Here is a 25,335-nt window from a genome sequence, read left to right as displayed (position 1 = left end):
AGCAGCCACTTCCCTACTGCACTGTTCCCATTCTTGGTGAAGTTCTTCTATAAATTCAGGTAGGATGTTTCCCTTTATGTCTTTCCCCCATTCACCAATCCTAGCTCTGCCCTCAAGAGCAATGGTGGGCATAAACAGATCTTACCCTTCCTCCACATTAGAGGCCCAGCAATACAGAAGGCAGCCATTATGTTTATACACATGTTTTCTGCTCTGAATCAAATAGTCAATTCAAAAAATATTTGTTGTGAGTCAACTACGTGCCTCACACTGCTTTAGGTGCTAAGACAGGAGAGGTAAATAACACATAGCATCTACACACAAGATGCTCACACTAGACCCTGAGAACAATCTGAATATGACTTGGCTTCCAGACCACCCACTCTCTTCCTCCTCCAGTTACCCTATGGCTTGTTGATGTTTCTCTTAAAGCGTGGTACCCAGAATGTAAGAGAAAAAATGGATAGGTACATTGTATTCCTTGGTATTTACACAAAGGAGCTAAAAACTTATGTCCACACAAAAACCTCCACACAGATGTTTATAGCAGCTTTATTCATAATTGCCAAAACTTGGAAGCAACCAAGATATCATTTAGTAGGTGAGTAGATAAATAAACTGTGGTACATCCAGACAATGGAATATTATTGAGTGCTAAAAAGAAATGAGCTATCAAGCTATAAAAAGATATGAAGGAACCTTAAATGCATATTACTAAGTGAAAGAAGCCCATCTGAAAAGGCTACATACTGTATGCTTCCAAGTATACGACTTCTAGAAAAGGCAGAACTCCGGAGACAGTAAAAAGATCAGTGGTTGCCAGGGGTTAGCAGGGAGGGAATGCTGAATAGGCAGAGACCAGGAGATTTTTAGGGCAGTGAAAATACCCTGCATGATACTATAATGGTGGATCCATATCATTATACTTTTGTCCAAACCCACAGAATGGACACTACCAAGAGTGAACCCTAATGTAAACTGTGGACTTTGGGTAATAACGGTGTGTCAACATGGGTTCATCAATTGTCACAAATGTACCACTCTGGTGGTGGATGCTGAAAATGGAGGAGGCTGTGCATGTGTGGGGGCAGGGCACAAATGGAAAATCTCTGTACCTTCCTCTCAATTTTTCTGTAAACCTAAAACTGCTCTTAGAAAATAGTCTTTAAAAAAATTAATAGAAAAGAAGTGGATGAGTGAGTCTGTGGATAATACCATTGTCGATATCCCGGTTTTGATATTGTACTATAGTTGTACACACAAGATGTTAACAGTGTGGGACGCTGGGTGAAGGGTGCACAGGACCTCCATGTATGTTTCTTTGCAACTTCCTGTGCATCTATAATTATTTCCAAATTAAAAGTTTAAAAATAAGTGGGTGGATGAGATGCCACTGGGAAAAGGTGCTGACAGGACAGTTCAGAGTCTAATAAAATGCCCAAACCAGGGAAGGTCCATCTACTGAAATACCTTTGGAAATGAGCACTGAGGAGAAGAGAGCAGAACTGCCAGATAAAGGTCCACATCCTGCCCCTTCTGAGGAGGCAGGGCACCTTTCCAGAAGGACATCCCTAAGCTCTGTGATCTTAATCTGTAGGGCCTTCTCCTCATTCCTATTCTGGAACGTCTGGATGGGCAGAGTCTGGCGCGTACTCCTTGTCACCTGGAGGGGCTACGTGGAGTGGGGTGGGGGATCAGGAGCCATCAGGCTCAAGAGTCCAACACACCTAGCTTTAAAATGCAGGCCCAAGGGGCCAGCCTAGTGGCCGAGTGGTTAAGGTCATGTGCTCCGCTTTGGCGGCCTGGGGTTTCACTGGTTCAGATCCTGGGCACAGACATGGTACCACTCATCAAGCCACACTGAAGCGGCATCCCACATGCCACAACTAGAAGCACCCACAACTAAAAAAAAATATATATATATATATATATATATATATATACAACTATGTACCAGGGGGCTTTGGGGAGAAAAAGGAAAAATAAAATCTTTAAAACGCAGGCCCACCACTCACCAACTGTGGCACCTGGGCACATTATTTGCTCTCTTCGGGCCTCAGCAGAACAGAGATGGTGACAGGCACCATTATCACACAGGGTTTTGAGGAGAGTCAGTGTAATAATTCACACAAAGCACAATACAAAGCTCCAGCATCCACCAAAAACTCAATAAATGTCCATGGTCTGAGAGCCTCCTGCACTGAATAAGGTCTAGGTTTTCAGGACACCCTCTTCCCCCTTTGCAGCCACAGATAGAACATCTGCCCTTTTCCCACTTGCTGGCTCCCACCTCTCCACACTGCCAGCTCCTCCAGTCCGGTTCTTCTGAAACCATCTGCAGTGAAGGACCAGCTTGGTTTGTTTGTTTTCATTTCTTAATTTCTATCTATCAGAGACGGGTACTTTTGTAAAAGACAATAAAAATGAATCACTAGGGAAACGCAATTTTAAAAACAAAATACAAGGCCTAATTTTTTTATATTCCACAGACAAAATCACTCTGGCAAATGGCTATAAAAGTTTCTAAATACTTCCTTTCAATTTCCATACTTCTCCTTACTGACTGGTAACAGTTGGCAGAGCTGGGCCATGGACCGCACTTTAGGTAGCACCCCTCTCTCTCCAAGCTCCTAATAACCTTATAGTCATAAAACACAACCGAGTACTTAAGAATCTCTAGTTTTTCATATTAATCTTAATACCCCAGCCAGGGTGCATGTTTTTTGAGCACCAGGGTCATGTCCACTATGCCTAGTGGAGCCTCATAGGGGCTCAAATCCTCGCTGACAATCCAAATATGAAACAGGCATATTATTTACTTTTACCTTTTCATGATTTAGACAACTTGATAGTGCATTTGTGAAAACCTTCCTGAGGAACACAGTCTGTCCCTTTAGCATCCCTATTTGCCTGCCTTCCATCTATTTCTCTGTGTCTTTTTCACCACCTATCTCATCTCCATTTAACAGAAATCCACTTTATATAGTCACTATTTCTCGTCTACTGAGGGACAAGACAGGGCAAATCACAGAAAACCTCATTCATCAGAAAGGCTGGCTCTGGCTCACCAGATAAACACTCAAGGAAATGGAGTACTTAATACAAGTTACTTCCAAGGGAACTGTTATTGTCACCTCCATGTCTCTCTAACGCTGGACTCATGATAGCTGCTCAATAAGCATTTGTGTGAACTGGCTGTAGAGTGCCGGCTACATCTCAATGACCACAAGTCACATCTTCAGTCACGTCACTCAGAAGGCAGAGCAGCCATAACCAGAAAGGGGCAGTGAGTGGCAGTGTTATAGAAAGGAGCCTGGGGCCATCTAGACCAGTGGTTTTCTACTCTGGCTCCCAGACCCAGAGATTCTTTTACGCAATTGTTCTGAGGTGAGACCTGAGCATCAGTATTTCTCAGGTTCCATAGGTAATTCCAGTGTGCAGCTAGGATGGAAAACCACTGATTTGGAATACCCTCCCATCCATACTGGTATTTAGCAGATCTTCCTTAAATGCTTTTTGAGTGGATGAATGACTCAATCAATGGATCAATGGGTGAGAGAGAGTCTGTGACAAACGTGGAGACGGTCTTGACTCCTGTTTCCTTGGACCCCTCCAGTATGCATCTTCTCCCAAGGTCCAGCCTTAAGCTCCAGCCAGAAAGCATCCCTCTTCCATCCTCTCGGTGGGGGAGGAGGGCTTGTTTCTCCCCTGGAGCACTGGCCCTAGGAAAGCACTAACTTAGCTCACCCTCACCTTTTTCAAGCAGGAAACTCCTAGGCCTTCTTGAATACACACCCAGAAGGCCCCCACAAATACCACTGGCCTCAACTCATACAGGATGAGAACATGTTATCTCATCTATTCTGTGTTTATTTAATGGTCGTTCTTTGATTGTTTTTCTGGCGGTCCATGGGTCCAGGATGCTATCTCAGACTACAGACTTCCAGAGGACAGAGGCCCAAGAACACTTAGTACAAAGTGACTGGTTTGTAGAAAGTCTAGTAAATGCCTGCTGCTCTTGTACTGCTGAAGAAGGGACAGATGGAAGGTAGTAGGGGGCAGTGTGTGAGGTGAACAGGAGGAGGAAGAAGAGAGTGTTGTGCAGGCCTGGAAGGGGAGATGACATGCTGGCTGCCCACTGTGGGCAGGCACAGGTGACACACAGGATTAGGAAGTGTCCACCACCCCATCCCAAGGGGATGCCAAGCTCCAAGTTCTCTGCTGAGACTGTGTGCCTGAGACTGCCCCGGCTCTTGACCTCTGGCTGCCCTCTTAGCTTCTGCCTCTGCCTCGCTATTTTTAGCTGAATTGCAGCCCCTCCCCAGCCTCTTCTTCCAACCTATTTCCATGACCCCAGAGGAGCTGCTGAACTTTCATTCTCCCTCTGGACCCTGAACCTCCCACTCCTCCTTGAGACTTACACTGAGTCAGTTCGGGATGCCACGTGGGGATGCTTGGAAGGAGATGAATACGAGGCAGCTGGGAAGCCAGTTGTGAAATCTAACACATTTTTTAAACCAGGAAAAAATAAAAAGGAAATACATTAGGTCCAGGGAGTATACTTCCTCTGGCCCCAAAAAGCAAGACACTCCCCACTGCATACTGATGGCACCCCATCACTAGCATTGACTGGTATTTTCTGGTATGTTTCTGTCTCCCCACTAAAAGGGGAAAAGGAAACTCATACTATTTGGGCACCCTTGTTTCCTGGCACTCTGCTAGACTCTATTTGTGGTTTTTCTCATACAAATTTTACAATCTGTGAGCCAAGTTAAGGGACCCACCCAGGGTCACACAGCTTACAATTAGAGATAGGATTCAAACCTAGCACTTTGTGACTTCAAGGCTCACAGAGATTCATCTCTTCCCAAAAGTAAGCCTCACACTTCTGTTACCAAAAAGAATACTCTTCCCTCAGCCTTTTAGACCATGAGTTCCCCAAGGCAGGACTCACAAAGCCCCATTAGACTGGTACCTCCCAGTGGGCTCAATATACCATGTGGATTGAACCACCAACTTTCAGAAAAAAAAAATAAGAAAACACATTCACCATCCACATGCCAGTGAGAGATGAAGAAATATGTGCCTTCTCTTGCCATACCAGCTTCCTAGGTGGCTGGAGAAAGGGACGAGAGAGGCGTCCAGCCAAGACAGGTGAATTATGGACCATCCCAGAGTCCATAATAACATTTCCCAGTTCCAGAAGCACCTCTCAACCATAGGGATTCTAAGAAAATGATTCATTCACTCATAATCCAATAGATATTTACTGACCACCTACTATGTGCCAAGACCAGCACTAGGTGCTGGGGAGAGTAAACAAAGCAGTCTGTTTTTGCCCTCATAAAGCTGGCAGCCAGAGGAGGGACAATGCTGCGGTTCAGAGGCATTTGTAGGGTAATGGCATCTCCTGACACACTACCTTAAATTTAGAGCTGAGGCACTTTGTGGGAGGAGGAGAAGGAGGAGTAAAGGAAACCAAACTCGTTGCTATGCAACCATGATGATTTATTCTTAGCCAGAGCAGCAGCAAGGTGCAGGGAGTGGGTGGAGGGAGGAGACGGGAGCTGAGGGAGGCCGGAGGAGCAGGGATCGGAGGCAAAGTGGTACACAGAGAACACCACAGCTACACACACAGGCCTCTCTCCATGGAGCCACTCACAAATAGACACTGCACAGACTCACACTTGCCAGAGGCAGTCAGAACACTGTGAGACAACCCTGGGAACCATGGAGAGGGCCTCCTGCCCAGCTGCAAAAGCCCTTGTTCTTGGGCCTGAAATTAACCTTCAGTTATTATAACCAGGTCTGTACTGAATACCAAAAAGGGACAAAGAACAACAGAAAGGCTGGCATGTTTCCCGCCTGGGAGAACATACAATCTACCAGAAGAATAGGACACATATGCATAGAAACCATCCATCAACAAGTATTTATTAAGCACCTCCTCCATGTCCATTCAGCATGGTGCAGGATGCTGTGGGGGCTAAGGGAGGGCTCGGGTGGCCTGCCAGGGCACGCAGAGAAGCGCACAGCACTATGGACACCTGCCTGGGCCCCAGGTCTGAGTGCTAGACTCGGCTTAGCCACCCATGGGCTCTGGGCAGCTTGTGGCAAGTCATTCGATGTCTCTAAGCCTCAGTCTCCTGATCTCTAAAATGAGAGATTTAAACTAAGCAACCTTTCCAGTTCGGACAAGCCCTGAGTCTTTGACAGAAATGCTACAGGATTTCAGTGAGAGCAGAGCTGAGTATCAAATGGAACATTCAGGAAGTGCTACATGGAAGAGGGAGGATTTGAGGAAAGGGTGGGGGAGGGAGACTAATGTTTATTGAGGGCTTATTGCGTACCTTTACCTAACGATAAAGAATGGTTTCTCCATTTTCAGAGAAAGCCAAGCTTCAGGGAGCTTGAGTAACACGCTTAAAGCCACACAGCTAGTAAGTAGCCAATCTAAGATTCAAATCCAGATCCGTCTAGCTCCAAAGCCTGTGCACATTCCACTGGGCCCCACTGCCTCTCTAAGACGGTAAGACTCGGCTAGGAATGGAGGATGGGGAGGATGGGGGAAGCAGCATGGGCAAAGACATCGACAGGCTGAAAACTGCCAGGATTAACGTGGGAAGATTCCTGGGGTCAGGGCTGTGAGGGAAAGGAGGGTGTGGTGAGCAGGAGAGAGAACCAGGCCACCCCTAACCAACACCCCGGATTGCACTAAATGCTATGGAAAAGAAAACGGTATATAAAACGGTCCTTGCCCTGAATTAGTTTGCAACCAGGGAGATAAAATGTGAAGATTAACAATCAGGGAAATGCTACAAAAAGTGCCAAAGAAGGCGTACAAAAATAAATCACAGTACAGTTTAAATGGGGGAACTGTGCTTCCGATTTTGGAGGCCGCAGGAGATTCTATGGAGGGAGGAGGTTGGATGTGGGCTTGAAAGGATTCAAGAGAGGAACAAGGAGGGAGAAGTAAGGACATTTGGGACAGGAAAAATCTCATCCATGGATGAAAAAGCAGGAAATAGGCTCTCTGTGCTTAGAAGAGAGAGCTGGTAGGAGAGAACATAGACCAGTTTCGTTGGGCAAGACCAGAGGGCCTTGGCTGATGGAGTGAAGAGCCTGATCCGTCACCAGGAGGCTATGAGAAACCTCAGACTGTGCTGGAGCAGGGGAAAGACATGGTTAAAGAGCAGTGTAAGTAAAGGGAACCAGCAGTGCTCACAGAGCAGAGAAGGGACAAGGGATGGGAGAAGAGACACAGGCAAGGGATGAGGAGGTCTGAACGGGGGGTAGGGTAGCCCTGGGGATGGCAGGGCAGGACTAGTTTCCTGGGTATTTTAAGATAGACAGAAAAGTCCTGGTGAGTGGGGAGCGGGAGAAGGGGAGAATCAAAGTCAACCCAAACTTCACACCAAGAGAAGGACAGTACCATTTTCAGAACGAGCGAAGCCCAGGCAAAAATAAAACTTTGGGGGAGGGTGCTGATGAGTTGATTAGTTCCATTTTAGACATTCTGTGTAAAGTTCCCCTAGGATATCCAAACGAAAAAATCATGAATCACAAACTCAGGAAAAAGAAACCTGGGGCTGGAGGAGGGGAGGTGGCATCACCCATCACCCAGGGAGAGGTGAGCCCTGCCCTGCTCCTACGTCCCCTGGAAAGGCAGGACAGCTGCTCTGTGAGTTAGGAACTGTATGTCCTGATAAGAGAATTCCCAAGGAGGACGGAAACAGAATCCCTGAGCCAACTCTTAATTACTCCCATCAACAGAGCCAGTGAGGCTCTCGACCAGGGTCAAACGTAGAAGAATTGAGCACACTTCCCTCTCCAGGCAGGAACCCCTTCTGTGCTCTAGTGGGAATCGTTAGCCTTTGCCAGGGACAGGGAATCACAGGGGACCTCTTTCAGCATCTGGATTCAGAGACAAGGGATAAGACTTTGGAGTCAGAAAGATCTGGGTAAAAAGCACAGTTGCTCCATCTGAGTGAGTGTGGGCAAGTTACCTGGCCTCTCCGAAGAGTAAATCAGACAAGAGTCAAGTGCCTGGCACAGGGCGGGGCGTGCAGATGGCACCAGTTCAATATTAGTCCCCTTCACCCCACTCCAGAACAGGCCTTTCCTTTACCGTTCAGTTCTCACTGATACAGTTTTTTCATTAACATGTCCTCAGAAGGCCTAGTTATATTCTCTAGGACAGCAAAAAAATAAGTCAGTTTCTCCTTCCACCTGCCAAATGTTGGTCAGTTTTCCTCTGAAGCTAGGTCTGGGGTACTTTGAACCAAACTCCATCCTCATGGTAAGGTCTGACAGCTAAAGAGCTACAACTGCTCTTCTGTAAGTGCAGCCCAGGGCCTCCAAAACATCACCTTCATCTGACTGCCAATGGCAGTTGAAATTCTACCATTGGAGATTTATTTCTTTAACTTAACATGCTTCTTTTAAATAACAAATTCTCCCATGAGGAATAACCCATTGAGCTGTTGCCAATCATAAGTAACTAAATGTGCGTTAATTTAACAGCTGACTAGAGAAGCAAGGCTTCTGATGCTTCAGAGAGGAGGAGCAGGGCGTTTTGGAGCTGGTATCACTGGTCCTACGTAGGGAGGCTGTTGAAGTGAGTGAGAAACCAGAGGGCAAAAGGACTTAGAAGAGCAGGTTTCACAGCTTCGCCAGGGATCAGCCCTCATCACTGAATGAGAGGAGTCACAGAGGAGATAACCCTTCTGGCCAGAATCGCCATGTGACAATGTGAGACGTTGGGGGTACAATGTGTGAGTCACTGAGGCAGCACCTCTCCAGAGGGCAACGCAAAACACCACAGAAAAGCCATCTCCACCAGCCATGGAAGCAAAACAAAAGGGATCAAGGTGTACCAGAGAGACTGAGTTCGGAGCCAGGAAGCTCTTCCCAGATGATGCAGAAATTTTCACTGTCCAGCTATGCTTTCCTTGTGCCCCCACCACCCTGCTGACACTGTTCCTTCAGAGATGACCCATGATCTCCTAACAGACAAACCCCAAGGTTCTACCTCACTCCTCGCAGATTTAAGGCCAATGTGCACACCTTCCTTGAAACTCCTGTGTGAGGCACCCTGGTGTGACCACTGTCACATTCCTTCTCACTGTGGCCCAAGACTCTGCCCTTCTCCTCTCTGCATTCACCCCCGTCCCTATCGAGGCAGAGAGACAACCATCCAGCAGTTCTCTGCAAAGCAGTAAGGAGTGGTTCCAAAGAGTCTTTAGAGCACAGGGCCTGGCACAAAGCAGGTGTAGCACAAACTGCAGATGCAACCAAGAAAGCCAATGCATTAAAATGCTGGCCAAAGTGTGGCTCAAGGACCACCCCTAGGAAGCCACAAAAGGCACGGCACGTTGATGTGTTTCTGAGGAAGCTTCACTTACTCGACATATATGCCTTGACTTTGACCTGCAAGCACGCCTTAGCGTGTTTTCTCCAGAGAACAATTTAAAGGGAGTGCCGTCAACCTCGGGGCCCTCTGCCTCCTCAATACTCTGGTCTCCAGTATCCAAGGAGACATTCTCACAGAAGACCGCAGCACCACAGGAAAAGTTCTATGGATGGAACCCTGAGAGGACCGCGCTTCTCTGTCACAAAGGGACTTTTCTCCTCCAGGCCAGCTTCCTCAGCCCCTCTTGCTGAAGCCCCTTCCAGCATCCTCCCTGACTCCTGCCCTTAGCCAGGCTGTACCAATTTTCTTTGTAATGCTGTCTTTCCGTCGCCTCACATCTGTGTTATATGTACCACAATAAACATAAATGAACAATATCAGAGAACCACACTCCCAACCTTTGGGCTCCCTCACACCAACGGCTTTCCTTTCATCCCAGCAGACGTGCCACGAAGGTGAAGACCACGCTCTCCATCAACAAGCGGGGAGCTCTCTGAGGACCAAAGCCATGACAAAGAGTCACACGTTGGTCCTTGACTCTTCTTGCCTCTGTACCTACCACTTCCCTTCAGCACCCAGCAGAACACTGCCAATACGGGCACCTCCCAGTTCATACTGGTGACTGACTGATACACAAAGAAAAGTAGGGAGCCCCAGGAACTTCACAGATGGGGAAGACGTGAATACACAGGGAAGGTGAAGGAGAGAAGACAGGAGAGAGGAAGAACTGGAGTGAATCCTTGGTGACCTCAGCAGTTTCTCATATCCTATCTTAGTCGTCCTTTTAACCTTTAGCCCTGGCCCTGATCATTAAGATTTACTCTTTGATATGCTCCTCCATCTCTGCCCATTGAGTGTGAAACAGTGAGATTTGTCAGATATTCTGAGTGCCAGAACCCATGCAAGAAAGTTGCCAAGGCAACAGAACACTCCTCTTTGGTATAAATACTCATGGGGGCCGCTACCGGTAGAGTAGAACACAGACACTTTCCTCTTCTTCCTCCTTGAGTCAGATCTGGCTGACTTCAAAGTAGAGAGAGCCGTGAATGATTTTGGCAGGGGAAGTGGGAAAGCATGGGTCCCTCCAAAGACAAGCTAAGGTGCTGTCTAATGGGTAATACAGCAGGGAGAGAGGACTTTGCAGTTCTGATTAAACACACAGCTCCCACTGGGTCCAGACGTGGGATGGGGGCAGAAGAAAGGCACCCAGAAGGTGGCATGGCATGAATTATAGGAGGGGACTCATAAACCACAGTGCCAGGACACAGCACCCAGGACAAATGCTTGAGATACCAGCCAGCTGGGGCCAGTGGGAGGGGTCTAGGGCCTTACACTCTGGCTAGGACTATGCTGACTTCCCTTGGTCTCCCTACTTCCTCCCCAGACCCACAAATACACAAACTGCACAGAAGACCCTTAGGATCCATGTGCCAGTGCTACTCAGAGAAGACTGTGCCTTCACCTCTGCCCTTAGCAGACATCATTCCATCCAGATGGCTATCTCAGCATCCAACCCACACCCAGAGCGTCTTTTTTTTAACCCTTTCCCTTCCCTAGATCTCAGTCTTTCCATCTCTAAAATGGGAGAGCTTTCCTCTCCTCCTTCCAACCTCCAATATTTCTTGAAAAGATAAAAATAAAGTGAAATTTTGCCAGTGACAACTCCTTGGACAAACTCTTTTAAGAAGTAGTATCAGCAGGCCCACTGCTGGGCTGCGGGGTGGTCCCCAGCAATCCCAGCTCTCAGGCTTTGAAGGAGAGATGGAATAACAATCCAGGATAAGGTGTCTTGCATTCATTTCCCATTTTCACCCACGTCCTTACCATTGCTCCCCACAAACACCCACTGCATCCAGATGAGCTATTCACACATTGGGAGCTGCATCCCCATACCTTCGCTCACTCCATTATCACTGCACACCCCACACTCATTCATCCTGCCAGGACTAGCAGACTCATCTCCCCAATGCCTTCCCCAACCACATAGCCAATAGGACTCTTCTCCTCACTCGTGAAGACCTGCCGTCTGCACCAATCACTTGACAAATGTCACTCTGCACCTTATCAATTTTTTTGGAGGCCCCCACATAGCATCTAGAATAATGTTGAACACATAGTAGGCACTTAAGTGAATATTTATTTTAGAGTGGATTTTTAAAAAATTATTCATTGTTCAGCCAAACCAGGTGACTTGAATCTCCAGGTGTCCAAGCATGTCCCTCCAGAAGGAGAATGGAACCTCCCCACGTGCTCCGCCGTATTGGCCAGCATAGTTCTCCTGCTGCTCTTCTAAACACACCACTCCTGCTCTGGCCTGAAACATCCTCTCCAGTTGCCCAAACTCTCGCAGCTGCTCCGCCCCGCCAACCCTTTCCCCTACTCATCCAGGATGGCTCAGGAGCCCACTCGTCAATTCCGACATCACTAAGCCATGTTTCCGTCACTAGAGTTGCCTGAATTTCCTGTGGAGCACAAACAAGGCATAACTTTAAAGCAGCATCACCAGCTTCGTAACAAACACTCTGGGACGTGCACATTCGTGATCATCTTTTCCCAGGTCACACCCTGCACCAGGCGTCTGTGCCCTGGGTTAGACTCCAGCATCTCTTAGCTGCCTTGAACCTCTACCCAGAATTTCTGGGCCTCCAACAGCCACTAGGTTTCCGGGCAGGAAACTGGTATTGTGTCTCCCTGTGAGGAGGCTGTAAAAACCAACAAACTCTACCCTCCTCCCAAAGGTTAAGCGGACAGCAGACCCACCCAGCTCATCCTCCCAGGCTCCCTGACAGTCTGCCTGGTGTCATGGAAAGAGGGTGGGCTTTGCTACCAGGTGGGCCAGGGTTCAAGTCCTTGGGCAATTTGGTGATGTACCCAATTCAATCAGCATCAACTGAGTGCTTACTCTTGTTCTAAGGAATCAAGGGCTCTCACCGTGTGGTCCTCACACCAGCAGAATCAGCAGCACCTAGGAACTTGTTAGAAATGCAGATTCTTAGGCCTGCCCCACACCTACTGAGTCAGAAACTCTGAGGGTGGCCCAGCAACCTGTGTTTTTAACAAACTCTCCAAGTGATTCTGATGCACACTCAAATTTGAGGACCACTGATTTACATGCTGGGGATACACAAAAATGAAAAACCTGCAAACTAGACCAGCAGTTCTCAGCCCTGGCTGCACATTAAAATCATCTGGGGAGCTTTTAAAGTAATACTGAAGCCTGGCCCCATCCTGGACCAATTCCATTAGAATCTCTGGGAGTGGGCAGATAATCAGAATACAATGCGCTGAGCACAAAGACTGAACAAGTGTGCAGGCAACTGAGAAGGCAACAGGCAGTGAGGAAATCAGGGCAAGAGGCTTCACTATCTGTGCCTCGTGTTTTCTCATCTGTAAAATGGGGCTCACAGCGTCCATCTTACAGGAGACGATGTGTATACATGCCTGGTCTATACCAGTTCCCTCCCTTGCTGACTTTGGGCTCAGCAGCTGGGCTGATGTGTTTAGAATGCACCTACAACAGTTCATCATCAAGGTCCCTGCCCCACCAAGGAAAAACTTCCTGGCTGTTCACAGCTTTGGACGAGAGTGCTCTCCAGCACCCACTTCAACATTCCTAGTGTCTTCAGTCACTGTCCTGAAAAACAGCCTGGGTCCTTGGGAACCAGACTGTCCCTTGGGGGCTGCTCACAGCCCACACCTCAGCTTTGACATCCCCCCAACTCTTTCAAAGAACTTCTCTTTAAAACAGTGCCATACAGGCCACTTGAGTTACACTGGGAACATGCTGTCCTATTCCCGGCCCCTCTCAAACTCTCTTTGCCTGTGGTCCAGGCAGAGTCCCTGGCTCAGGGTGAGCTCTCTCCCCATCAGGCAGTCCTCACTGATGTAAAACCTTTCACTATTCAATCTCCCTCCCCAGCAACATCTGAAATCAGGCCTATAGGGGACTGAGCAATAGCCCCAAATTTGTTTACTCCTCCCTCCCCACAAGGCCCAGGAGTGGGTCTGCAGTCACAGGGAGGGCCCTGGGCCTCCCACAATGCCACAGACCCACAGGCAACCTCCACGGCCTCCTGAATGGAACAGAGAAATAGGGACTGGACCTTGTAGCTGCCCCTTGGGCTCTATGCTTATCCTAGAAGACGCTAAAAACATTTTTGGTCTCCTCTTAAGAATAGCCTTCAATGTCATTTTAAAATAAAAACAAGCAAATTCTGTCATTACTTTATAGGCAAACCTCTCTTTTTTTTTAACTAAAAACACCATCACTCAGCTTGCCCAGATTTGGTTTCCTCTTCCCTAGATTTCCCCAAATAAAGCTGGGCTGTTTCCAAAAATCAAATTAGCATTCAAAGAACAAAATTTCATGGCCATTAAGGAGAGTTTCAAACAAACAACAAAAAAACAAATCCTTGCACCACCAAGTTGGAAAACAGTTCCCAGAACGCAGATCCCACAGGGTCTGAACACAGGTGGCGTCCCCCGCGTCAGCTTCCCTCCGGAGGCCTGCTTTGAAGGGAGCACCCCCTCCGAGGTCAGTGAAGCAGGCAGTCCTGCCATCACCTGGGAGGGGCCTCAGAAACCAAATTCCCACATATCCCACGAGGGAGTGGGAGAGGGGATGCAGAGAGAAGAAGGGATCTGACCTCAGAGAAAAGGGTTTAGACACCCCAGAAGCAGGAACCAGGCCTATTCTCCAAAGAGGCAGGGGCTGCCAGGGGAGAAACAGTGTCCTCAGAGGCCAAGGCCTGGCCTAGTTTCCTGTCCTTGACAAACAGAGCCACCACAGAAGAATTTGGAACGTGAGACAGAAACAAAAATCCCTGCAGAAACGGTCATGGAGGAACAGGGAAAATAAAGGTGCCACGCCTCGATTCTCTGCACAGCTGTACCAGGGCCAGATTCCTTCCCAGACACCACAGAGTCCCCTCTCCTGGCCTCACTCCCCTCCTCTTCCTTCCCCAATTCCTGCCACGTGCAAAAGAAGACCTCTGCCCAGGCTGGCTGGAAGAGAATGAGATATTTTCTCCTTGGCTCTGCATTTTCATTCAGCCTTAAAAAGCTGAGCCCGGGCAAGGAGCCCACAAGCATGTCGTGCTGCGCCTCGGTGCTCACCTCCCCAGTGCTGGCAGCTCCCTCTTCACTGGATTCTTTCTCCTTGCACCAGCGTTCTCACTGGCCCGGGTGCCAGACCCTGGGCTCTGGAAGCACTGATTGAGCTGCCTGCATAACCCTTAGGAAAGCGTAGCCAAAAGCAGAGCATTACCAATGCACAGCTTTGCTCATCAAGGAATGCCAGCCTGGGCTCCAGTGGGGAGAGGGAGGCTGGAGGGACAGAGAAATGGTTGTGTCATTTGGGCGGCACTCAGTCATTGCACTAATGGTGGAAAGAGATATTGGGTAATCAAAACGATGGGTAATTGATAATCCAGAATAACAGACATTGTTTGTTAGGAGGCAGCATGATTTTTCACAGCAGAGTTGCAAAGAATCTATTTGTTCAAAGATGAATTTGCATTTCCTGGACACAAAGACTAAGAAGGATAGAAAACAACCACATGAAAGAGGAAGCCAATTCAGGATTTAAAATTGACCATATAATACACATACAGAAATAACTGAGAATTGGCCATATAGGGAAGATGCACAGGAAGTTAGAGCTGAGAGGGACCTAAGACATCCTCCAGCGCCCCATTTTACAAATGAGAAAACTAAAGTCCAGGGAAGTGAAGTGGCAGCCTGACATCATACCGCCATTCAGCAGAAGAGCCAGAACGAGAGCCAGATTGTCTAAGCAGAGCACAGTTCACTTGGCCACAATGGTCCACAGACTTCACCTTGAAAAGAACCATCATCCTAAACCCCCAATACTGACGAGGGTGTCGCCAGGACCTTGCAGGTCTCTCGGCAATGGCTGCTTCTGTCATCACCGTGTTCCCCAAACACAAGTCACCCTCATGTGCTACTGACTGCCCTAGGACGAGCACCAAGAGGATTCATAAATCACTGCCCGATTGTTTGAAATCACAGCACGGTCTTTGATAGCAGCAACTTCTATGATTCAAATCAGGAGCTGCTATCAATTTCACCAAGTTCAAGTACAATAATATTCTTGGTATTTGGGTGGCTCTTTTGATCTTTTTCCAAAACTCTTTGACATCTTGTACCTAACATGATATTCACCAAACCCCATGGGTTAAAGACAGGGGAGGGATTGAGACATCTGTTTCATAGACTTCCCTGATGAACTTACCCATTAGTAAACAGCTGGAAAGTGGGGCTGAGAGACTAGCAGAGGCCTCCTGACTCCCAGACCTGGGATCTTCACAGAGCAAGCTGGGAGCATGAGTAAGAAGCTACAGTTCACAAGAAGCTTCAGGGGCCAGAGCCAGAAGGACGTTGTCAGTTAGCTTGCAGGCAAAAAGAAGATGCAGGGGTCTGGGGCAAACAACTGAGCATTGTATCTCCTTTGTTTTTTGTTTGCTTTTTTATTAAAGCATAACTTGTACACAGGAAAGCGAACAAACCTTAAGGGAAGAGCTGGGTAGATTTTTGCATATATATACACCGATATAACCACCATGCAGACCAAGATTTAGAACACTGACAGCTACCCAGAAGCTTCCCACATCCCCCTTCCAATCAAGAATAACGATTATCTGACCTCTACCCATACAATAGGTTTTTCTTGTTCTTAAACTTCATATAAATGAGAGAATATAATAGGTATTCTTTCATATCTGGCTTCTTTTGCTCAACATTCTGTTTGTAAGATTCCTCTATGCTGTTAGTATGCCAATAGTGCGCTCTTTCTCATTGCTGTATAACATTCTGTTGCATCAATATACAACAATGTATCTATCCATTCTACCGTTGGTAGAAACACTTTGGTTGTTTCCAGTTTGGGGTTGCTATGAATAAAGCTGATATGAACATTCTTGTACATGTTTTGATGAAGATAAATCCTCATGTCTGTTGGTTATATCCAGGTGCGGAATTGCAGGGTCATGGGGGTATGCATAATAGATAACACCAAAGTTTTTTCAAAGTGATTGCACCAATATACACTCCCACCGGCAAAGATAGTTCCAGGAGCTCCAGATCCTCACCAACACTTTATATTATCCATAAAGATTCCTTTTTGAAGCAAAACTTTGGGAAACAAGGTACCCCATGTAGGTTTCCAGATAACTGAATTTAGTCTTTAAGCAGCCTTTTAAAAAAAAATCCTAACACTTTTCCTTCTTGAACAGAGTAAACCACCCAACCCTTGCAGACCATACTGAGAAGTACGAGAGCTGTCTGCCCCTATATTAAATATCTAGGAATTTCACTGTCTCCTCCTTCATGGGTAGACGACGCTAAAGTATCAGCAGGCCATAGCACCTCCCTCTCATTGCTGTTCCAGGAAATATTGAAGATAGTCCAATCAGGAACTTTAGTTTACACATATCCTAAGTCAATAAGTTCTGCTCTCCATTGGGTATGGGCTTCTTTGCTACTGTAAGGCTATTTCTATGTCCTGAATGGTGAAAGTTACCCCATAAATAGATAAGTGAGTTATTACTCATTTCATTTGTTTTCATGTGGCTTGGCAAATGTTATTCAGTTATCAAACAATCAACATAAATTTATAAAGCACTTACTTTATGTTACTGAGCTGGACATTCTGGAAGTCACAACGAAAACCAACAAGGCTTCCCTTGAGGGGGCAGAGCCCTCGAGTAACTCACGTGGAAGGCTGTCATCCACCTTCTTCTTCTCTCTTTACCCACCCAACCTCTTTCACAGATGAAATGAGGTTAAAACAAACATCAGTGATGGTCTTGGCCTAGGAGGGGAAATCAAGCCTTCAGGGAAGGAAAATGGAAAGAGGAGAGCAGCCCTGCCCATAGGGCCATGGTAACAGAGTGACTGGATGACAGAGGGAGATGACTGCAGTCTCTAGCCTTCTCTTAGGACAAGCTCAATCCCTTTCTCCCCTGACCTCCACCTACCATCACCTTCCTCCTCCAGGCTACTCTCTCTTGGCGCCAGTGCTCAAGTTATTGAAGCAGAGTATGCTGCTCATCCCACACCTCACCACCAAGTGCAGTGCCCAAGACAAGACATGTTCCCTGACCTTACAGAACGTACCAACCTTAAAAAACATATCTATGGTGATCACCACTTGCAGGCTTGAGTCTAAGGATGAGCTACTGTGGACTGGCATGTGCAAGCAAAGAGTGGACAGGCCTTGAACTGGTCCTTAAAGCAGGGAAGACTTAAGGCAGAGCAGCGGAGCAGAGATAGAGAGTGCTCTGCCCTCTAACAGAGCAAAGGACAAGAGTAGGAAGAAACATGGGACCCTTACAGCCTATCAACAGACAGGACAAGCTTTCCACATTACTACAATGCTGGGACACAATTTGGCTGCTGCTCCGAGTATGGACTGACTCCCCCACTCAAACAAAAGCTGCCTTAGCACAGTGACTGAGAATTTTAAGGACTTTCTTAGGAACACCCTCACATGAGCAGGCTGGATGAGGCTGTGCACAGTGTTGCTCTTCAGCATTCTACAGCTCTCAATTTCTCAATTCATAGTTTCTGGCTTGGCTCTCTAGATGCCAAATGCAAACAACTGAGAACAACTCCATGGCTTTTCAGGATTGGAAAGCTGCTTCTGCCCCTGTGCAGATATGTAACCAAGTCGAAAGGGCAGCTAGCACTGGGGAGTGGGGGAGGGGACAGGAAACAGGCAGAGGAGGGTTAGACCCACAACGCAACTCTAGACCCCAGAACCCTTCAGGACCAGTTAAAGAAGGCAGAGACAGCACGTGAGTGGAGGCATGTGGGAACACCTCAGCACCTTGCCAGAGTCAGCCATATGAAGACACAGTTCCTGGATCACAGTGCTCCCGTCCATCAAGCTCACTTCTTCTCCAGGTAAGTTTTTGGGGCCTAAATCAAGGTTTTTCAGGAATCTGTAGTCTTATTCCATCCTGAGGGACCATCTACCTCTTGTTGCTTGGTTTAAATTTTCATCTGTTTTTCCTGCTTTCCTGTACTGTCAGCTCAGAGGGAAAACCTCCCCTCTGGATGGGGCAAAAGTAAAACCACCACTTTTGATTGGCCGGTCACTAAAGCGAGATTGGCTGAAACTTCCATTCTCAGCCCAAAAGTTGATTTCACCTCAGGCTTCTGTCCTCATCAATTATCATTTGTTATCTAAATAATCTTTGTAGGAAACATCTTTTTCAGGGACAAACATCTTTTAGTACACAAAAAGTACCTAGTGGAGAGAGGGACAAAGAGCAGCCATCAGGCAAACAAACATAACTTTAGTTGAGAGCATCTATGCCTCAACATTCCAGTCTCTGTGCACTAACTAATCTCACTCCATTGATTAGTTTGACTACAGGTATAATGAACAACTTGAGAAACGTCAGAGTGAGACACATCAGTAAGAGCTTCCTGAGGGCAGGAAGCTGCCTTCTTCATTGCTGTCTTCCTAGCACTTACCATACACCTGCCACCCACAAAAATACTTAATGAATATTAATTGAGGGAATATGTGAATGAAAGAAATAATTGAGTAATTTAAAACATATTGTACACATCAAAGGTATAAATTCTTAAGGGACACAAAATTATGGAGAGGTTTAGCCTATAAAATTGTGGAATATGAGTAATAGAGTAAATGAAGCATAAGAAAAAGAAAACAACATTACAGAGACACGAGGATCAACCAAAAAGTATAAAGCATTGCCAAATAGACTATGTGGTAATAATAACTGCTGTCCTCAATTATCTGAAGGACTTCAAGTAAAAATGAAATTATATAGCTCCGTATTACTCTAGAGGGCTGAAGTAACATCAACGTGCCTAAATTAGACCAAATCAGCTTTCAACTACATAAAACAAATTACTAACAATTAGATCTGTCCAACAATAAAATGAGTTACCTTGTGGAGTCATGAGTACCTTGTCGCTGAAGATATGGATCATCACCACTCAGAGATCATCCAGAGGCAATTTCTGCCTCAAGTGGAAGTTAGACTCAACAGACTCTAAGATCTCATCTGTAACTAAGATTCCTCTAATCTAGAACTCTGTAGTCAACAGCAGATAGAGTCAAGCAAAGCAGACTTCCTGGAAGAGGAGAGTTTGGAGTCAGACTGGGCAGGAGGTGACATGGAATGGCAAGTTAGTCTAGTTATTACAGTGAGTACTGGAGTGTAGGACCCAAAAACCTCACTAAGCAGGAGAGGATGAGAAAACTCACCCTGTATAATTGTGTCAGGGACACTTAGGGTCCATACGTATTATTCTCAGAACCATCTATTTAGAGTAAGTTGAGACTTTCCTAAATTGGCAGATAATCCTAACCTGGATCAAATTGAAATGGGAAAACCTAATCAGATATTTAATGAGTTGATGCAACAGGGAGAGACCACAGAGTTGGAAATTAAAGGAAGCCAACAACAGGCAAGTCTAGCCCCCAATTCTGTAACTGATTGGAAACTTGTGAATGGTTCTCTCTGAGCTACTGCCATAAAAGCACCCATCCTGGCAGCCTTGGACTCTTGTCATTATCAAACCAGGGGTCATTATTTTATGAATCGTATATTATAGCTGATCCAGACAGGCAACAGTACTTTCTTTCATTTTGCTTGGATAATGGCCAAATACAAGTCACTTTACTATGACTTAAAGAGTACTGTGCCCATCTGTTCACAATCGATGGGAATAATTAAGGGGTAGAATGTGCCAGGCACTCTTGGACAATCCTGTAGAAGTGGGTCAGGGGCTTTCTTGGCCATTTGCCATGTGACCACACTTCCTTCATCTGTGAACATATGGACTTGATGAAACTGTCACTTGGAGAGCATGGTACAGCAGGGCTTGGGCCAGTGCATTTCCCACAAGAAAACTGACCTAAGTTATAGCAAGAGAATAGCCTTTAGGTTCTGTATTACATCATGAGAAATTCTTGCAGGTAGGCAACTTTGTGTTCTCTCTCTTAGGAGAATCTGGCTTTGTGCCCCCGAATTAGAAAGAGAGAGTTGTGATTGGAGGTCATCCCTGTCCACCATCTTGAGCTTAAAAGAGGGAGGTAAATCACCTCAAAGGAGAGGAGCAGCCAGGTGACGTCCTGAGATCACAGACAAACCTCCGTTGTCCACCTCTCCTAAGCTGGAGCAGTGGTGAGGAGCAGGGAAGGGTTCTCAAATATTGTTCAGACTTTTGAAACAGTTCAAAGGTTGAAGGAGAGAAACCTCACAAACAGTGGCTGAGAAAACAGTTTGGGTAATGTTGGATTATTTTTAAACATAAGTTTGAGTAAAAAATAAAAATACCTTGCTGAAAAATCCTTCTTATGTCTGTCTTTTCAAGTTTGGAAACTTTTACTCATGGCTTATTAAAAAAGAGAGAGAGACTGGCAAAAGCAAGGAAGTCTCTCCTAATTCTTAGCCAGGAATTCCCAAGACCATGATCATCTTATTCCACATTTCTATAGTGAACATCAAGGTAAACCATGAAGGCAGAAGAGATGTCCCTAAAGAGCCCCCTAGAGTGGGAAGGGAGTGTTAGTAGATGAGCTGTTGAGTTTGGGGTATAAGCTGGTAGAGTCATGTCCTTTTCTTCCATACCTGTCTTATGGAGTCAGGACCCAAACCAAGATGGGGTCCCTAACTCACGGAGCCACCATTGCTCAAAGTGGAAACACCTGATCAGTACAGTCCAGCCCCAATCAACCAGAGGGCCTGATGGCCTAATGGTGGGTTATCCAGATTCTTGACATCACCTCTTCTCTCCTCCTGTTTCCTTACTTACAGGGGAATCAAGGACAAGAGTGGAAGAGATTCATTCCAAGGCATTTTGCTGTTTGTAGGCAGTTGTTGAAAGCATTTCTAGGAACAGGGGAATATGTTGTAGGTTAAAAAGAGGTGTTTGTGTTTCCTCTGATTTCAATTATTCAGGCCCTTGGTGCCCTTGACTCCCCGCCAGCCTCCCTTGCATGCCTAGGAATAATTAAGAGTGGGCGTGAATAACGATGTCTGCCAACAGTGCCAGGAACACCACATGCAGCCCACTGCCCACCACAATCAGGGCTTCCTCTCTTTTGCATGACAGCTCAAGGTCACCTGCTCCTGGAACTCTTGCTTACTCACTGCACTGTCTCTAATCTTGTGCCTCCCTTTTCACAATGTTACATCTTTGAGACATGCCACGTGGGTTTGTCCGTTCTCATGATTAGAAACTGATAATGTGAGATAAGAGAACAAAGCAAGAGACGGGCAATCTGAGGTCCTGGGTTCAAGCCTTGGCTTCTCCTTGCTGGTTGGGTATCCTTGGGCAAATCTCTTCACCTGTTGAGGTTCAGGTTCCTCATCTGGAAAAGGCTGAAGATAGTCCTTGCCCTACCTATCTCAGAAGGGGGTTGTGGATTTCAAATGAGATAACCCAAGTGAAAGCCCTTTGGAAATTGTAAAGCAGCCTGTTTCTGTTGGTGGTGGTGCAGAAACAATGTCTCTTCCTGACACTACAGTGTCTGAACTAGGGTTGTGCCCCCTCTGCAGGCTCAGCACAGATTTGGTTTAAATGGTCCTGAAGGCACCCTTTGCCCCTACAATGCTAACACAGACCCTCTCCCCAGCTTTACAATGTATGCTCAGAGGTCAGGCTTCCATGCACATCAGTATAGAGATGCCCACTGGGAAGGAGCCTGCAGCCGGGCCTCGTGCACCTGCAGACATGAGACAGGACAGCAGATCCAGCCCTCAGAGCCCGCTGAAGGAAACAACAGGGGCAGCAGAGTGGCACCGAGCCTCCTCCAGGACCACAGGCCACACTGGTACATCCAGTCCCACTGCCCAGAAGGCAAGTCATCCCCACGACACTCAGGAATTATTTCTCTTTCTCTTTAGCACCACCACCTACAGAGCCTCCATCACAACCACTGCAGCCAAACTCCCTGGCACCACTCGCTTCACCATTTGGCAAGCCAACAGCCCAGAATTCTCTCACTGGGACTTGTTTTCAGAGTCATAACTAAAATCTCTGATTGCCCAACAGAAAGCACCAGGGAGACCAAAGGGAGAAGGATGCTATGTGACACCTGAAGCCACTAATTGCCCATCTTCCCTGCAGCAGCGTGCTGACAGTGTCCTATCTTCTTCCCCAAGCGTCTGCTAACAGGTCTGCCTGCGATTAGGAGCACTTACAATGATACTAACTCACTCAGCATCTTCAACAGCTGACACCTAGGAGCAGCTCCTTTGTTTTACAACAAAGCAAATTCAATAATTAATGGCCTTATGGAGAATTTCATCCACAGCCTCTTTCAACAGGGCTTCAAAGGCATCCCCAAACTATAAAAATGCTTCAAGTAGAAATAAATCACTATTTCTTGCACTTTATCATACAACCAGGTACCAAGGGCTCCAGAGTCAACCCTTTCCTAATAGTCTGATAGAGGAGGTAAGAAACGGCTGAGTGCTCAGGAGTTACTTGTGTAATATTTTATAAACATGAAAGAGAAGTCAATATCAGAGTGCTGTGGAGATGGCAGTGATTTCTCCCGAAAAACCTAAAATGCCCTTCCTGGTGTTAGCCAAATTCTATCATGTTATAAATATCTAACGCAAGCTGGACTTCTTCTATGAGGCTTTCTCTGATCACTCCAGCCGAGCAGAATTCAATCATTCATTCATTCATTCAACATTTATTTATTGAGCATCTACACGTACCAGGGGCTGTGCTAGGTTCTGTGGGTAGGACAATATAAACAGTCAAAATCTCCATCTCGTGGTTCTATCCTCTGATCTACTACCAGAAGTACTGTTTATACCCCTGCATCAAATACAATCTTTCAGAGAGCATTTTCCCGGAACTCATACTACTCTCCACTTCACAATATAATTATAAACATGTCTTTTTAAGCAGCTTGGTGGTAACAGCATTTCTGATTTCTTTTATGGTCTGCTAAGAGAAGGTGCTGAGTAAATACATGTTGAATGAATAGTCATACAGTTATGTGAAATACATATATATGTTTAATTTTCCTATCTAGCTTGTAAGTTCCTTCAAAGATAAGAAATTCTCTGTTAACATTTCTTTTTTTTTATTGTGGTAACATTGGTTTATAACATTATATAAATTTCAGGTGAGCATCACTATATTTCGATTTCTGTGTGGATTACATCATGTCCACCACCAAAGACTAATTACAATCCATCACCACACATGTGTGCCTGATCACCCCTTTCACCCTCCTTCCTCCCTCTTCCCCTCTGATAACCACCAATCCAATCTCTGTCTGCATGTGTTTGTTGGTTGTCTACTAACATTTCTGTATCTTCTAGAGCATCCAACCCACAATCTCAGAACATACTTAATTGAATTCAGTAATTCTGCTAGCAACAGGGGTTCCTCTTCCATGCCAATCCTTTTAATCATACCCTAGATTTAGAACATGGGAAGTCTAAGGCCAAGGAAAACAATATAATCAGTCCTAAGTGACCTACAATCCCTCAACATGCTAGCTAAGCTTTCTCCCAGACCAGAGCACTGTGTTTGTGAGGGAGGAATAAAGTCATCTTTCATCCATGAAGACTGACATAAGCCACCTGTGCATTGCAAGAAGAAAACCAGAATGAAATTGGAGCAGCAAGCCGGACTTTGGACAGCGAGACCACCCATGGAAACATCCATCTTGTGACCCACACAGGATCTGCCTGCCAAAAGACCGTGAACCCAGAAGTCAGGACCACCTACCACGTCAGGGGTATAACTGCAGCAAACGCCAGTCCAGGGAGGCCAGAGATCCTGCATACGTACCCACACTTGCTGTCTTTTGGTTTGGTCTCTCGAAATCCATCTTCTGGAATAGCCAGCTCTGCTCTGATAACTCTTAGAGGATGCCACAGCTAAGGAAGTCAGTGGCTGGAGTTGACCTCTGTTGGGACATGGACCAGTATCCCTTACTACCCTAGGTGAGATCAGGTGAATGGATTTTGCTCTCCCAATCCCCATAGGCATCTGTGAGTCCTACCACCTATAACACCGATGAGTACATCATTAGCATTGGCAGAGCACACCCAGCCAGCAGCCTGGGAATGGCATAAGACATCTGTGTGTCACCTACAAGGAGACATTAACCTGAATCAGAGTGTTCTAAGTTCTAGACATCCTCATAGGAATCTCAGGATTTACCATCTGAAAATTCAACGCACTTATGCTGAAGCCCATCCTCCCCATTCCCCAAATTAGAAAGTACTCCAGGACCTTCAAAATCAACATTAAATGACAAAAAATTAAATTCCCTTTTCTATCCCAGACACAATGTTAGACTTTACTTCAGCCTTACCAGATCTGGGCAGTCTGACCCCTGCTCATGTCGCGTCAACCTGGAAGGATTCCTGCCTCCCCGCCTCCTTCCCCATCCTTGATATCCGGGATGGATCCTGAAGAAGCTGCTCTTGGAAGCCAGCAACGGCATTTACTCATGCAAAACAGTGAGCTGACTTCATTTTCCTCAATAAATATTTCATTGAGATTCAGAGAAATAAGAGAAAACTTATTCATGAGATGTATGTTTGTCTTAATGATTCACAGCATAATTTGTTCCAATTAAATATTTATTTTAATAACTTCTTGGGTCTGAAAACTTCTGTCCGTTCATCAGTGAGTCTTAGTATCGTCAGTCCCCTCACAGATCTGAAGACGTTAGAACAGCCTCATTCTTCTCCAAAGTGGGAGTGTTTCCTTGCCAGCCCCCTCTCAATGCGGAGCCTGGGCTATGCTCACACTGTCTCTGACACATCCCCCAGGGCCCTGCTCCTTCTCACCTCACACCTCTCAACCCCATATACATTCTTGAAGCTTACCCTGCTCAGATACCTCTCCCAGACCCAGAATCCCGAGAAACTCTCTATAGA

General features: G+C 46.3%; 1 protein-coding gene across 13 annotated transcripts in view; it reads right to left on the bottom strand.

Moving 5' to 3' along the window:
* Positions 1-25,335, bottom strand: part of KALRN (kalirin RhoGEF kinase) — a 637,395-nt gene that overhangs the window by 527,520 nt on the left and 84,540 nt on the right. The window lies entirely within an intron of this gene.

This window comes from Equus quagga, chromosome 4 (assembly GCF_021613505.1).
Source record: "Equus quagga isolate Etosha38 chromosome 4, UCLA_HA_Equagga_1.0, whole genome shotgun sequence".
NCBI lineage: Eukaryota > Metazoa > Chordata > Mammalia > Perissodactyla > Equidae > Equus > Equus quagga.
The sequence above is the reverse complement of the archived record's forward strand: the minus strand, read 5'-3'. Positions and strand labels throughout refer to the sequence as shown.